The sequence below is a fragment of the Saccopteryx leptura genome, chromosome 1, assembly GCF_036850995.1.
Source record: "Saccopteryx leptura isolate mSacLep1 chromosome 1, mSacLep1_pri_phased_curated, whole genome shotgun sequence".
Lineage (NCBI taxonomy): Eukaryota > Metazoa > Chordata > Mammalia > Chiroptera > Emballonuridae > Saccopteryx > Saccopteryx leptura.
In genome coordinates this window covers 373615116-373629850 of record NC_089503.1, presented here as the reverse complement: position 1 = coordinate 373629850, position 14735 = coordinate 373615116, and the positions used below count along the sequence as shown (strand labels likewise).

Here is a 14735-nt window from a genome sequence, read left to right as displayed (position 1 = left end):
GTACCTGCCGGCCCTTGACAATCCATTCCTCTGGTTTCAGATTCATTTCTCCAGCTCTATTTCTTACATACTCTGCTTTCTTGTCTTGTGATTTCATTATAAGTAACTACCAATCCTCTATGCAAGTATTATACACTTTAGGGGACTATGACCGAACATTTCCCATGTCACGAAAATGAACACAGTGCTTCTCGCTTTTCTGAACAAAGGACTACTAAGTATGGCCACAAGTCGCCATCTACCCTGGACACGAGTCTTTCACCCTCGGATGGTCACTGAGATCTCTGTGAGAATGACCACAAAGGATACTGCATCTGAACACCGGCAATAATTCATAAGAAGTCTTTTAACTCTCAACGTTCCTTTTCCATAGAAAAGTGCCTTTTATTCAACTGAGGGATATGAGTCAGCTAGAAATGTATTTATGTTTGAGACCTAAGACCCTGAAATGCCTAACATTTATTTTAGACATTTAATACTGGAGAATCCAAGGTGACCACACGAAAACCATTAATATAGCAATCTTCATTAACATAATGGATGAAAACCCATTATCGCCATAACCAGCGTATAAAAAATTCTCTAACTGGCCACACAGTGCAGTAATTGGTAACTCAAAGTCCAGAACACAGGACTCACCTATTCTCTCTTTCTGTCATTTTTTAAAAATTTTTAATTCCAGTATATTCAATATTATTTTGTATTAGTTTCAGGAATACAGCAAGTTGGTAGTGTTTATGTTTAATACTTAGTAAAATGTTACAAAGAGTTTTAAGAGAATTATCCACTATCCCAGATACATGAAAGAAAAGGGAAGAGAAAGGGACAAGAAAAGCAAGAACCAAAATAAAGAAATAACAAATATTTACAAAGTGTATCTTCTTTAGAGAGTTTGTATAGTTAAAAACTAAAGGAATTTTTTATCCTCCTTTCTACGTTTCTCTTCCAAAACTTTAAATCAGTGAGAATATGTACTCTTTAAAAAATGACAATTTTTAAATCCTAAAGCCTGAAATCATTTTCTTCGTCTTTGGCTCCTTGACCACTAGATAAAAAATCATCATGGCAGATCAACAAGACCTTTAAATGAGAGCTCAGAGAACACATCCTATTTCAATCCATTTAAAAGTAGGTACCTTTTTGCCTTCCTTCTGTGGACTTCGTATCTACCAATAAACCAGTTTCCTATTTGTGCTCTTTAAATCTCAGCTGAGATCTCCATCCATACTACCACGACCTCTGCTCATCCTGTTGTCCCCATTAGTCTGTCACTGGGAAATCCTCATCAGGCCTCAGTTCCCTTTTGAAATAAATGATGAACCAAGACAGTTGCTAAAATGTCCATTCTCAAGTCCAGAATTTCTGTCAAGAGCTAATACAGTGTCCTGAACTCCGTCCAGGCAACCTAGGGTGTGTGCCTCCACTCCTCTGTTCTTGGTAAAGGGAAGGAAAATGCTCTTGCTCAAGGATCAGTGCTTTCTGTCAAATTCTTCTTAATTAACTTCTGGAATGGGAGTATATGGTGGGCCGAATAATGACACTACTCCTCATCCCCACCCCCCACGAAAAGGTCAACATCCTAAACCCCAGTCCCTGTGAATATGTTAGGTTACAGGGCAAGGGGAAACTAAACTTGCTAATTAGTTGAATTTAGGGAGATTATCCTGGAATAGCCTTGATCAGGCAGGAGTAGGTTTTCCCAAACCCCAATACTGATACAGCTTGGTTGATGCAAACTCTACATATTGTTGCTTTGTGCTGTCTTTGTGACTCAAGGTTGAATCAAAAGCCTGCAAACTGCAAATTTGCTTTCAGTTGACTTGGAGCAAAAAGGTTTCTTTGTATCTAACAACATTCATTTGTGTCTCCTTTATTTTACCTTCAGTTTTAGACCAGGGAACATTAGTCTTTCACTTGTGGGTAAGAAGCAAGGTCCATTTTAGAGTAGTTGAAGAGAATGCATATTTAGTCCTACCATTTCTGTTTACTATATCTTGCTTTTTATTTAACATCTAAATGCTATTGTTTTTAAAACCTTAGGGTGGCTTTGTTCCAGCATGTCAATTACAAAGAACTAAGGTTTCACTACTGGTGTCTAGCCATTTCCTCTCCCACTAAGTGAGAGTTCTTTCCCCTCTGAAATAAGTTTTAGAAAATCCTAAAAGAGGTGTTGGTTTATGTCTTAATACTGGTAAACAGCAACTTTGGCACTGGATTTACTTGATTGCATTAAAATTGCATTGCTACAAAGATAGAAAAAAAATTGTGAAAAATGACACTAGTCTCATGCTGAGTACAAATAACAGTTAAGAGCATGTGAAGATATGATCATTTGTGATGTTACTTTTAAAAAAAAGTATGTATAAATATCTTTTGAAGTGTTGAAAAGAAAATAGTATTTCATATTCTTTTTTTTTTTTTTTTTTTTTTGTATTTTTCTGAAGCTGGAAACGGGGAGGCAGTCAGACAGACTCCCGCATGCACCTGACCGGGATCTACCCGGCACGCCCACCAGGAGGCGATGCTCTGCCCATCCAGGGCGTCGCTCTGTTGCGACCAGAGCCATTCTAGCACCTGAGGCAGAGGCCATGGAGCCATGCCCAGCGCCCAGGCCATCTTTGCTCCAGTGGAGCCTTGGCTGTGGGAGGGGAAGACAGAGACAGAGAGGAAGGAGAGGGGGAGGGGTGGAGAAGCAGATGGGCGCTTCTCCTGTGTGCCCTGGCCAGGAATCGAACCCGGGACTCCTGCATACCAGGCCGACGCTCTACCACTGAGCCAACCAGCCAGGGCACTTCATATTCTTATATCACTTTTCATAAGTGTTGATTATATTCTTGTTTCTTTTTCTATGTTCTGTTTTGTAGCCTTTAGAAGTGTTTCAAATATATCTGAATATATAAGAATAAATGCCCTACATGTTGTGATGCTGAATAATATATAAAACTGTGTGCATATATTAAATACTGTCTGTTGAGAAAGAAATCACAAAGGTTTTTAAAATGGTAGAGTCAATAGAAGAGGAAGTCAGTGATGAGATTTGAGAAATACTCAATCTACAAGTCTTGGTTTTGAAGATAAAAAAATGGGACTGTAAACCAAAGAACATAATATGGGTGGTCTCTGGAATCTAGAAAAGGTAAGGAGACAAAATCTCCCTTAGAGCCGCCAGAGAGAAATACAGCCCTGAGCCACCTGGATTTGAGCCCAGTGAGGCCATTTCAGAAATGTGACCCACAGAACCCTGGAACTGTAAATCTGTGTTGCTTTAAGCCAATAAACTTGTGTTAAGTTATTAGACCAACAGAAAACTAACAGAGAGCCTGGAAAGTGACAGAATGAGACGGAGACCAAATAAGAGACCAATTTACCTTCATCTAAAGTCAAAGAACGTGATTTTAAGCATCTTACAATTGACTGAATACCAACCTGAATGACTACGAACATAACATCTCTGCTTTGGATATTTGAAAATGGGATGATGGAAGGAGATTGTCAATCTTTCAGCCCTGGTTTCTAAACAATTTATCATTACTCCTTTTCTTATTGTAGCATCTTTTGTTATTTTATGTGTTCCATATTCATTGTTTAAAAATTAAAAAATTGCAGAAAGCTGTAACTCTGACGGTCCAAGTTTTTTTATAACTTTATACTCATTCTCTCTCCTAATCAGAAGCAGTTTTGTATTGTGGAAACTCCTGCTCATAATTAGATGTAAATGACCTCAGACATTTTTCTATAACAATATTTTTTTTAAAGCAACTATCTTATCCTTGCTTGATAAGGAAACAGTACTTCATTCTGAAACAGGCAATAGGGAGGCAGATGCCAGGTCAATACCAGGAAGAGCTTTTTGATAATCAGACCATTCGCAATGGATACCTCACTATGGAGAGAGAGTTCTCTGGCCTGACAAGGATTCAAACACTGCTCACGGGTCCCCTGCCAGGCGTGCTGAAAAAGGGATGGGCGCATGTGTCCTACTGGAGTCTGAGGTTCGATCTTTACTGAAGAAATAGGATTCCTTTTAAAAGCATCAACAAAAATGTCCCTTATTCCATACTTTTAACATTGAAGAGAACGAAGAGAAAAAATACCTACTCTCTTATAATAATGTTATTTTCTCTCTACCGTATGAGCTAAGGGATTCAAAATTTAGTCTGGACATTGTCTCAGATGCAAAGCCTTTCAGTGACTTCTGCAAAAGTGTCTTAACGCCTCTGATCTTGGGAAGCAGACACAACTCTTGTGAAATCCTTTCACAACCTAAGAAAAGTGATGAAGATCAAGAAAAAAAAATAGGAAGTAGCTCCCTATTGAGGAAGTAGTTTAACAAAACAGCCATTTATAAGTACAAGCACTTAACCATTGCAATTAAAATAAAATTGATGCATTCTACTCATCAGCATCCAGTCTGCAAATGTCCCGATGTCTGGTGCCCTGCCCAGCTTTAAGGCCATAGACGATAAGGAATTTCTAAGATCACTGAGCGGTTTGATGCCATACTTGGAAGCACACTGGGACCTTCCACACCAGTTCAACGACATCTTATGGAACTGTGGGGGCTTTAGAGCCTTTAACAAATGAAAGTGTAGTCAAGGAAACAATAACTCAACAATAACTAGACTGGTTGAGGGAACAAGGCAGCAAGTCACGTGAGGAGCGATTGAAGGAACCAGGGATGTGACTGGGGGTTGAAGAGGGGGATCCAGATAGTGCATGACAGTTACAGATTCATACAAAAGGGACCTGTTCTACTTGGATCCAGATGGCAGAACGTGGTCAGAAGGAGCTCTATAACAAGTACCATCTCCTGTAACAGCCAGCCAGACAACTTCTATGAGTTAACCACGATCTGCGTAACAGAAAAACCAGTGGTGGGGACAAATGGGAGCATCTAACAGGAGTCACACCACTCTTCAACTGATTGCTATCACGTAGTAATGACAGCTGCATGTTACAAAATCCTATAGTACATTTTTTTGCAGAAAAGCTAGGAAACTATATGTGTATGTAAAATCTACTGATCTATACAGGGTAGCAGCCAATTCAACATTTCAAAACAAATAACTCAAACAGAATAGGTCAGCAGCCTCCAGGAAGAACTTGAACCTCTTCCTTCAAAATGCCCCAACCACCCATAATCCTAAGAGCCTGGATGGGCAAGAAGGCAGAAAAGAAACCGTACAGATCTTGGAATTATTGTCACATTTTCTCTACAATTTGATTCACCAAACTGGCCACTCGATGCGGAAATTCAGACGCACTGACTGATAAATAATGAATGAGGTCTGGCAAGTGATGACCCCGAGAGACCAGTGAGTGAGTTGCTCAGCGCCAACCTTCCCGCACACTGTGGGATTGAGGAAGGGCCTCCATTCGCTTGTCAACAGAGCGTCTGGTGACTTGCATGTCAGAATGAGGCAGGAACAGAGAAATAGGGTTGCTTCACTGTGGCAGTTAGTGGCCCTGTTGCTGACGTCATCTCTCCCCTAGTTGGTAAACAACACTGAAACTCTTCCCTGGGCCTCTACAATCTAGTCAGTGATCAACTAGGGAACATGCCAGAGCTTCTTCTGAGAGCGAATGCTTCACTGAGGGAGGGAAACAGTTTAATTCAACCCTGGTTCACAGCCCTCTCCAGAAAGCCTGTTGTTCCACATACAGGTGTTCAATTATCGGAAGATCTTCTCCCAGCGGAGATCTGTGCACAGTCCTATCCGGAACAAAGGTGAAGCTGCTAACGCTTTCCTGCATTTTTTCCAACTTCCACCTTCAAATACTCTATTTGGATTTTACCTGATCACTTAGAACCTCAAACAAAAGCCGGCTATCAGTTTGGCATTAATATCACGGCATTCTATGATGCTGTGTTCTACAGGTAGCTCTCAGTTAAGGGTTCCCAACACTCTGAACAGAGCAGAACATTATCTTTAATGTATAACAAGTTATATTTATTAAACAAATAAGATAAAAATACATTAAAATTTATTATTAAAATTGTGAGAATGATGCACCAAGAATTCAAAGTAACACAATATTAGCAAATCATGTCACTAGCTTATTTGTTTTTATTAGATGAAGCCGTGCCACCACATTAGGTAGATAGGAAAACGAGAAACATCAGCTTCCCACTCTACCTCCAAAAATAGCTTCTGTCCATCTGCTGCTTCCACCCTGCACCAGACTGCTTCCAATAAACCAGAGCTGGTCTCCTCTCCTCTCCTCTTCCGCCCCGTCATCCATTCCTCACACAGCACCCAGTGCTGCCTCTGAAAACACGAAACTACCTTATCCCACCTCTGCTTCTGGTTTTTATTGCACTTGAGGCTCAGAAGGCTAATCTCAGCCTAGGAGGCTGTGCATGACCTGATCCCGGGCCCTCGACCTCACCTGGTTCTCCCCCTGCCCACACCTACTGCCAGCCACACTGCCTTCCACTGTGCATGTAACTCTCTGAGCTTGTTCCCGGAATTGTACACTTCTGGTTCCGTCCACTGGAACTGTCTGCTTATCTTCTGGGGGCTAATTTGGAGCCATGTCTCAGAAACCCCATCTCTTCAAAACCCAACCCAAAAAGCAGGGCCCTCTTCCACCTGTCTCTCTCTCTCTCTCTCTCTCTCTCTCTCTCTCTCTCTCTCACACACACACACACACACACACACACAAACATACACACACACACACACGGCACAATACTCTACCATAGCACTCTTGTTTTCTTCAAAACATATAGTACTCTCTGAATTTGTTATTCATCCCTCAATTCTAGAATATGAACTGCACGAGAATGGAGCCCTATCTGTCTTAATCACTCTGCTCTACACTCAGTTCCTGGCCCATAGTAGGTGCTCAATAAATAATTCTTGAAATCAGCAAAGGACTGAACAAAGCTTGTACTAGGAATCAACCAGCCACTTAATTCAATCAGTATCTATTCGTATACAAGATTTTTCTTTTCAGATTTTTCTTTCTCCTGAACTGCTAAGTTTGGTTCTTACAAGAAACAATAAGCTTATATATAACTGCTTCTATTAGTGCGTTCTATCTGTAAAATGGAGGCAGGTGGCAGTGAGGGTACCTGACAGGTGCTGGCTTCACAGACAAGGGCAGCCAGAACCCACTGCCCTCCCTTTCTAACCACAAAGCTGCCACAGGATTCCAGAACAAGATGGCTTGACCTCCATGTTTCCCCTTCAGTTCTCGTCACTCGATACCTTCTCTTCAATGCTTCCCTTTTATGGAAACTTCAGATTGTCTCAAGAGGTCAGTGAGGCCAATTATCATGGGTGTTAAAAAGAAATCAGGCTTAGGATGAAACCAAGGCATAAATAACCTGATGACCACCTTCCTTTGCAGGAAACACCCATGCTGGGGGGTATCAGGGAAAGGGATTCAGACAGATACCGAACCCCCAGCTCACTCTCCCAGGTCCCAGTCCAGGAGCACGGTACCCAGTCAGCACCTTCCTTATGCTCTGTGCCCAGAGCCTCCACTGTGTGGGTTCCCAAGTCTGACTGGGAGAGGGACTGTGTATTCCTCGCCACCAGCAGGTACAGGGCACAGACATTAAACGGAGAGGAAGAGGGGAAGCACCTGCCCGAACTTCTGTTTGCAGGGAAACCATCAGGGTGCTGGGCAAGCCCTTTCACACTCAGAAGGGATTTCTCAGCTGTGAGAGCCAGATCTACATCCCTCAGCACTCTGCTGCTCCCTCACTCCCAGGAGCTCTAGGACACTGACAGCCTGGGTGACAGTCTGTGGTGACAGACTGTAGTGTCAGCCTTGAGGACAAAGGACCCATTTCAATGAAGAGCATCCCCACACTGTGCACAGCAGCGTGCCTCACAAACTCCCGGGGAAAGGAGAGAGCCCTCTATGCCCAGGGGCAGTGAGTGGAAGCCTGAGGCATGCCTCACAAACTCCCGGGGAAGGGAGGGAGCCCTCTATGCCCAGGGGCAGTGAGTGGAAGCCTGAGGCATGCCTCACAAACTCCCGGGGAAGGGAGGGAGCCCTTTACGCCCAGGGGCAGTGAGTGGAAGCCTGAAGACTGGACAATGCTGAGCCCAAGGGCTCCCCCACCAGAGCCACCAGCATGCCCTCTGTGAGGAAACCTGTCAGGTCCTGGCAGCTCTCCAGTGCCCCGTGGTGCCCAGAAGGCCACCTCCTTCTTATAGATCAGGACAATACCTAAGGCCCTGATCTCTGACTTCAATGTGAACCCAAGATTTGGTCCTGAGTCTTTTGGGATTGTCAGCACCTTAAAGGACACATTTTCCAGCCCTTACTCCCAGACCAGTCTCCCAGCTCAGCATTCTCATTTGGGCCAAAGGCAATTGGTCAGACTGATTTGTTAACCCAAGTCCCTCCGGAACCTGAAGGGCTTCTGGCTCCCCCTAAAAGCACCCCCACCTCTCCCTCCTCCTGGCACCTCCTCTGCGGCAACCCCAAGAACCACAGGCCTGATGAGAAACCTGACCTTTCCGTGTGTGGAGATAGAAATTTCCAGTAGAAGCTCCAGGGGATGTTGGGGAAGAGATATTCTCTGCCTCCAGATATTCTCTGGGTGGCTGTGTTAGGACCAGAATTGCAGAAAGGAAGCAATGCCTCCGCTCCGCGCCTTACTCCTCCCATCCCAGAGCCTCCCCGCCCCCTCCTGCCCGCCAGCCCCGGGCGATCCCCGCTGTGCTACCCCCTGGAGGGGCTTGTTTGTAAAAGGACAGACACAGGTCAGACAATCTGCCCGCAGATACAGACTGTGGGACCCCAGGCCTGGGGAAGGAGCACCCTCGCGTGCTAAGCTGATTCTGCTTGTGGGAGGCAGGTGGCCACACGCTCCTCTCCATCTCTCCTCCTGTCCGCACCTGTCCCGGGCCCCGCACCTCTCCCCTGGGTCCCTCCTCACCCGGCGCTGCGCGGAGCTGCTTTCAGGAACCAGGGACTCTGAGCGCGATTCGAGGCGCCCGGACGCGACCCGAGCGTGTCAAACCCGACCGTCTTCTCACTGCCGGCAGCTGTCACCGTAGCCGCGGGGCTGCAGGACAAGTCATTGGTACTCAAGTATTCGGCCTTGGTCTGCGCCGCGCGGTCTTACCGCCCGCCCGCCCCGACCCTCCCCCGGAGGCAGGAGGAGGAGAGATGGGGAGGAGCGTGTGGCCACCTGCCTCCCACAAGCAGAATCAGCTTAGCACGCGAGGGTGCTCCTTCCCCAGGCCTGGGGTTCCACAATCTGTATCTGCGGGTACCTTATCCCGCCCTAGGATGGACCCAGACAGCGCCTGGGCCGGTGCTGTGCCCACTACTCCCTTCCATTTCTCAGACTCCATCTGATTCCTATCAGATCTGTTCCCTCTTTAATTCGCCCACATCAAGCCAACCTTGCTTGTTTCGCTGGATTCCCTCTGCTTGCATCTGTAGTCTGCCATACCCGGCGCATTCCGCATTTCAGTATATTGTAGGGTGGACACCAATTCAAAAATTGTGCTGACTGTGCTGTAGATTGGAAGGCCTGTCACCCCGTGGTTTCATTTCTCCGTGGAAATACAATGCAAGGCAGCCAGGAAGAGCGAGCATGACTTGGGGGGAAATGGTGTATGAAGGGCTTATCTCATAGCTTATTTTATTCCAATTATTTGGAGGTTAGTTGAAATTCTCTCCTCTATTTCACAATGCTTTCTCTTCAGTCCACTTTCCCTTTTATTTAATTTATTTATTTTTATGGGGGGGGGGGGAGAAGAGGGAGGGCCAGGAAGCATCAACTCGTAGTTGCTTCTTCTATGTGCCTTGACCTGGCAATTCAGGGGTTTTGAACAGGTGACCTCAGCATTCCAGGCCCACACTTTATGCACTGTGCCACCATGGGTCAGGTGGTCCATTATTCATTGAAAGTTTCAGTTAGAGACTCAGGGAATGTAGTTTGAAATTTATATCTGGTGTTATTAACGTTTGTATTTTTTTAAGTAGTGATTTTTGTGGGTTTTTTGTGGGCAGGTAATGGAACTGTAAATAAAATTGATTTTATTTTTATTCTGAAGACCCAGCAGGAAGAAGTCATGGATTATAGCTCATTTCTCCCACTTACCAATTAATGCTTTGACTTTGGGTAAATTCTGCTTCTCAGTTTCCTCATTACTAATATGGAAATAGTCAAAGTACATTAGTCGGAGTCACCTTGTTAAGATGAAATGGCGATGCATATGAAACACTTAGGGTGATCTTGGCTCATGGGAAACATTCAACACTGTTATGGAATATTAATACTTATAAAGGAGCAGTGACTTATATAAACCTAAAGGATAAAAATATTAAATACACTACAACCATATTAGCCTAATGACATTTTCCTGTACTACCTGAGATGAGCTCTTGTAAAACAAGTTGCCCAGACTATTAATTTAAAATGGTATGCATAATCTAAAAGACTACCCACTTTTGAATAATAAGAACTTGTGAAAAGAAAGCCTTCACCAAGACAGTGGCTTTCAAGAATGAGTATGAGGCCCTGGCCGGTTGGCTCAGCGGTAGTGCGTCGGCCTGGCATGCGGGGGACCCGGGTTCGATTCCCGGCCAGGGCACATAGGAGAAGCGCCCATTTGCTTCTCCACCCCTCCCCCTCTCTTTCCTCTCTGTCTCTCTCTTCCCCTCCCGCAGCCAAGATTCCATTGGAGCAAGGATGGCCTGGGCGCTGGGGATGGCTCCTTGGCCTCTGCCCCAGGCGCTAGAGTGGCTCTGGTCACGGCAGAGCGACGCCCCGGAGGGGCAGAGCATCGCCCCCTGGTGGGCAGAGCTTCGCCCCTGGTGGGCGTGCCGGGTGGATCCCGGTCGGGCGCATGCAGGAGTCTGTCTGACTGTCTCTCCCCTGTTTCCAGCTTCAGAAAAATGCAAAAAAAAAAAAAAAAAGAATGAGTACGAGTTCCTCTGGGATGAAGAGAGGAAGAGACTACCACAGAATGTGGAACTGCGTGAGCAAAGGCACAGGGACCTACAAGTGAGCCACATACCTTGGGCATGTCAAGTTCTCCATGTGGCAGGAGCGTCGCGTATAGAGATAAGATGGGGCAGAAGGTCAGGATATAAAGGTGAGCTGTGACTACGGCAGTCTTCTGAGTAAGACAGTAGTTTGTACCGTGAGCTTCTTGAGGACAAGAACTACATCATTTTTATTAGCCGGCATCCAAGTAGGAACCTAGCACACAGTAGTTGCCCAATAAAGATTTCCTGAATGAATGGAAAATATCTTTGGGGCAGTGAGGAGGCACCAAATTTTTAAGTAGAAGAGTCATGTTTCTTATTTTTGGAAGATAATTTTGTACGGAAAAAAGATGAATTGAGATTGGAGAAACCAAACACAGGAGTGGATCAGGAGGCTGTTAGGAGGAAGGTGATGATGTAAAACAGGATAGTGACTGGGAATTGAGATCAGCACATCTACTCCAAAGATGTTAGCAAAGCAGACATGGTGTCAGGATCAATAACAGGAAGGAGTCCAAAATGGTCCTGAGATTTCTAGCTGGGGAAACCAAGTAGGAGATGGACCATTAATTGAGAAAGAGAAATAGGACAAGAAACAGGTTGGAGAAGTGAGCTAATAAATGCAATTCTGTGTACACTGAGAGTGAAAGAGCTGAGGATAGTGTTTTAAAAATTGTGAGTCTGGAATAATTAATGGCTTATGAAATCTACTTAGTAAACTTAGACAAGTAGTTTTTAATGAAATGAAACATGATAAATTTTAAAGTGTTTCATACATGGTAAAGTTAAGTGTTGTTTACTAGGATTTTCATTTGCATATATATAGGTATGTATGTGACTGATGTAAAATAAATTTTCACCATATGTCAAAAAAATATTTGAGCCTGATCAGGTGGACAATTCGGTGGATAGAGCATCGACCTGAGATACTGAAGACCCATGTTCAAAACCCTGAGGTCACCAGCTTGAGCATGAGGTCAGTGCCTTGAATGTGGGATCATAGACATGACCTCATGGTTGCTGGCTTAAGTTCAAAAGTTGCTGGTTTGAGCAAGGAGTCACTCTGTCCTCTGTAGACGCTTGGTCAAGTCACATATGAGAAAGCAATCAATGAACAACTAAGGTGCTGCAACAAAGAATTGATGCTTCTCATCTCTCTCCCTTCTTGTCTGTCTGTCCCTATCTGTCCTTCTCTCTGTCTCTCTCTGACCATGTCGCAAAACAAACAAACAAAAACAAAACCCTAAATGTAGATTTCTTTGAAGACATTTTATGGAGAAGGAAAGGAAAAAAACATGGCTGCCACTTGAGTGAGAAAAAGCAGAGAAGAGTGACAATCTGGGGGGGGGGGGTGGTGGTCATGAGATGTGCCTGAGGATGTCTGAGGTCCCTGAGCCCCATGGTGGCTGGAATTCGCTCATCAGTGGTGGAGTCAATCTGTTTGGTGATGTGAGTTCCCGGGAGATGTTTGCCAGTCTGGACACAGGACCAGAGAGGAGCATTACCTACGCTTGGGGATGAAGACAGTAGATTGGCCAAAGGCAAAACAAATACAGGAACTGATAGTAATCTGAAAAGATAGACATATATTTTCTAGTTAAGATGTAATACATTTGTATTGTTAGTGATCAAAACAACAACAAAGAAATAAAAATAAAAATTGAAAAGTGGGGGTGCTGCTATCACCCTGGCCTCATAAGGTAATTATTCAACAGTGTGGTACATATCTTCCAGACACTGCTCCAGACTAAAGTATGATAATTAAAAAGAGCTGAGTCAGGCAGACCTGGGCTTGTAGCCAGTACAACTTTACTACCTTGAAGGCCTTCGGAAGTTACATCGCATTTTAACGCCTAGTTTCCTAATCTGTAAAATAGAAATAATAATAGCATCTATATCACAGGGTTGCAGTGAAGAGTAAATGGATCATGCATGTAAATTGCTTAAAACAATATTTGGTAAGCAGCCTGACCAGGCGGTGGCGCAGTGGATAGAGCATCGGACTAGGATGCGAAGAACCCAGGTTTGAGACCCTGAGGTCACCAGTTTGAGTGCGGGCTCATCTGGTTTGAGCAAAGCTCACCAGCTTGGACCCAAGGTCGCTGGCTCAAGCAAGGGGTTACTCTGTCTGCTGAAGGCCCACGGTCAAGGCACATATGAGAAAGCAATCAATGAACAACTAAGGTGTTGCAATGAAAAACTGATGATTGATGCTTCTCATCTCTCTTCGTTCCTGTCTGTCTGTCCCTACTTATCCCTCTCTCTGACTCTGTCTCTGTAAAAAAAAAAATTTGGTAAGCAGAGCGAACACTTGATATACCTCGGTTTTCGTTGACTTTGGTTATTGTCTGTTTCGATTTTCGTTGATTTCTTCTGTGAAAAATTTGTCTCCCTTTTTGTTGGTTACCCACATGACCTCGCTGCTATTTTTGCAAAAACAAAGGGCGACCCATGCATTCTCCTGCTCAGTGTGGAGTTGTTTCTCATTGTGGGAACATCATCCCACGCATCTAGCCAAACAATCCCATTGCTTTCCAGTCTTTTTGTGATTTTTGTATTGATTGCAAGTGCAAATACTACAATTACATGTAAGTAATTACTGCGTATATAGTATTTAGTGTAATGTGTTTTATGTATGTATTTTAGAATGTCTAGAACAAATTAATAGGATTTACATTTATTCATATAGTTTCAGATTTTGCCAATTGTTTTCAGACAGATTATTGATGAAAACCAATGTGTCACTGTGTGTTTATATACATACATATATATATACACACACACAGACACACACATACACACACATATATATACACACACACACTTATGGGAAAGAGAATTCATAGAAATACTCACATACATAACATAAATAAACAGGAAGAACTGAAAAATATTGGTGATCTGAGTGTGCTGGAAGAAACTACGTTTCTAAAGTGGAGAGAAAATAAAGAATCTTCTAGTCAATATTTTAGCCAATTCCAAAATTCATTATTGAGTGCCAGGCTTAGCCTTCATTCCTCTTTGGAAGGAAGTCTTTGTGCCTTTTGGAAACTTGGTTTACAAGAAACTCTGCGGATGTCGCAATCTACTTAACTGTGTGCATTCAGTACGTTGGCTCCTAAGGTCTGGCCTGTCAAACCAGTCTCGAGGATGCTCCTTCTTGCTCAAGCCATTGATAACATCTCTGCTAACCTCAGTCAAGAGGTAGGAGGTTTTGTGCTACGTCCAGGACTCCCAGGTTTCTCTCAGGGGCTCCATGATTCATAGTCACCTGGCTCCTTAATCCAGTCATTCAGTTGTTGATTTCACCTGCACAATGTCATCAATTCCCTCTTCCCCTTCCTACCATTACCATGCCAATCAAGGTCCTAAAAAACTCTACCCTTGACATCTACACAATGTGTTTCTGGTCAGACGAGTTATGCATGCTCATTATAGGAAAAATTCAGTTTAGCTAATACAAATTCCATGTGCAGCCTTTTAAACTCTTCTCCATATAAACAGGTGCATGCATATATGCTAAAATTTTGGTCAGTTTGATTAAATTCTATTTTAACTTAGCAATATAACACTAAGTTTTTGCTAAGCCAATAAGCACACATGTGCAGTATCAGTTTAAATCGCTCTACATTTTTGCTTATTAGTAGAAATTTAGGTTTATTTATTAGAAATTTGGATATTTAAAATTTTTAGTTTTTTTTTAATTTTTTTTTTTTACAGAGACCGAGAGAGTCAGAGAGAGGGATAGATAGGGACAGATAGACAGG

The 14735-nt window shown here is 43.6% G+C and overlaps 1 protein-coding gene across 6 annotated transcripts in view; it reads right to left on the bottom strand.

The window, feature by feature from the left end:
• The window catches only part of PLA2G7 (phospholipase A2 group VII), a 43382-nt gene extending 33869 nt beyond the window's left edge, over positions 1 to 9513 (bottom strand). For 2 of the 6 annotated variants that reach the window (XM_066359259.1, XM_066359260.1), the window contains exon 1: positions 8903 to 9111. The gene's annotated coding sequence lies outside the window, so the exon portion shown is untranslated. Of the gene's footprint in view, positions 1 to 8476; positions 8543 to 8879; positions 9112 to 9374 lie in introns of those variants that run through there. The other 4 variants (XM_066359261.1, XM_066359263.1, XM_066359264.1 and 1 more) reach the window with 4 other exon arrangements.
• Between the last annotated feature and the right edge of the window lie 5222 nt (positions 9514 to 14735).